This window comes from Sturnus vulgaris, chromosome 5, assembly GCF_052056855.1.
Source record: "Sturnus vulgaris isolate bStuVul1 chromosome 5, bStuVul1.hap1, whole genome shotgun sequence".
NCBI lineage: Eukaryota > Metazoa > Chordata > Aves > Passeriformes > Sturnidae > Sturnus > Sturnus vulgaris.
The window spans coordinates 24,371,864-24,374,101 of NC_142247.1; positions in this window are offsets into that span (position 1 = coordinate 24,371,864).

Consider the following 2,238-nt stretch of genomic DNA (forward strand, 5'->3'; position numbering starts at 1 on the left):
GGGAGCGTTGCCGGGGAGACGGGCGGGATCCGTAATGGCGGCCGAGCGGTGCGGGCGCCATGGACACGGCGGTGTGTCCCGGGACCGCTGCTCTCGCTCGGAGATCGGCTGCTACGAGCAGATTAAATACTAACACCATCTTCTCGTAAACATCCTCATTTTCCCTCTAAAATATCTTTGAATGAAGCAAGAGGTTGAACGTCCTGATCGGTATTGGCATTCCTCTAATAAAGCTAACAGCGCTTTAGTAAGGATTAAAATGGTTTTCAATTAGTATATTAGAAGGCATGTATTGGTGATGACACACACACCTACCCAAAGGAAAAGTGACAACCACCCCGCCAAGCCAAATGTCACATCTGCAGCTGGAGATTCAGCTTGCAGAGATGGCTGCAAGCTCATTAAGTTCTAAATCCGTGATTTCCACAGCTGCCATGGCGAGAGCTTCGCGCTCCTCTGTCAGCCTGACTGTGCAGACCCATGTCACCGTGCGGGTTTACACGGATGCTGCACTTGTTGCAATGTTAGAAGTGAAATATCAACAGTGTTCCATCTATACCAATGTACACCTATGGGGAAATAAGTGACACCACAAGACTCTGCAATGAATTAAAAATTAATTTTTATTCAAAACAAATTTTGACGAAAAATATGAATTTTAAAAGCCATGGATCTAAACAGTTTTACACTGCCAAGAAATCTTTCCAGAAAGTGTTATGAAGTTGCACTTTCTCATTTTTACAGCTGCATTGACAGGAATGGTAGAATGGCACAGATTCTTTCTTTGGTTCTATTAGTGTCTGTTCATAGCAGGATTACATAGCTATAATCTACTGGAAAACAATTCATTTACGTGGCACCAAGAATCTAGATCACTCAGTGTGAGCACTGCAGGGGACATAGCAAAAAACCTACAAAATCTAAAATTACTTAGGTAACTAAAATCAATAGACAGGACTGGGTGTCTCTTGCCAGCTAATTTAGGGAATAATTATTGTGTAAGTATTTCCAGTGTGTAATCTTTTTCTAAGAGGATGACTCAAGATGGTGGAAATTGTGTTACTTTATTTTTGCCTCCATGTTTTTCACATTGATCAGAGAAGGGTGCCTGTTTCCTTCCGAGACCCGCTGAGTCAGATAATTCCAGGTGCTCCCTGATGGCCAGTGGTTCTGAAGTGTGGGTGGTAATGGCACTCGTCTTCGTCACAGTGACCATCCTGCCTCTGCTGGGTTATAAGGAAAGCTGCTGTAATGACTCAGATGGGAATCTTGCAGAATACCAGGAAAGAGAGAAAAAGCAAGAATTGAGATGGAGTTCAAGGGCACAAGAAGGAAGTGGCTGAAGGAAAGAGGAATAGAAAGCAGAGCTTACAGGAGTAGAAGTGGGGCTAATGCCTACAGCAAAGAGAGAAAAGAGGGTCAATCAAGAGATGGATCTGGATAGCAAGAGGCAGAAACAGCTAGAAGATTAGGACTTTAAATATTACTAAACAAATAAGGGGGGGAAATGAGGGAGAAGTAAATATGAAGCCATCCTGTTGGGGAGAGAGGAGAGTCACATACTGGGGTTGGTTTGTTTGATTTCTCTTCTAACTTCTTATGTAAAGGAAACATGTATAACACCTTTATATTAAAAAAGGATTATTCCAACAGTGGCAAACTCCCCTTTTTGAAACATCTCCCACAACACAGGCAGGGTTTTTTGGTAAAAATAGAAATTTATGCAGCTACAGATCTCAGTAGTTTATTAAAAGAGAGAAAAAAAAGAAGTAAAATCTCTTTAAGGGAAACTTGAAGTTCACTGTGGCCTGAGTAAAAGTAAAGAGATTTCATTTAGAGATCTAACAGTTTTTCATCAACAGTATTAGAGATTGTTTGTGACTCCTTAAATGTCTATTATATTTGTTCTGGGTAGATCAACATTTCACTAAACAGCAAGGTTCATCCTCACACAAAGAAAGCAATGTATAAAGAGCTGTAAAATATGTAGAGAAGCCCAGGAAAATATTTCAATGCATTTTGCAGATACAGTCTTTGGAGGGGTATACTGAGAAAGTATGGTCAGAAAAAGTCTGGGGTTTGAAAGCTCATTTAGACTTCCTTGTTGCCTTAGTTGAGCAAGCTGAAAATAGTTGCTAGATTAGATAAATCCTCAAGCTCTTATAGCCCAGTGGCATATCTTTAGAGAAGGTTTTGTTGTTATGTACACATGCTGCTGGTCATACCTGTAGTTTAATC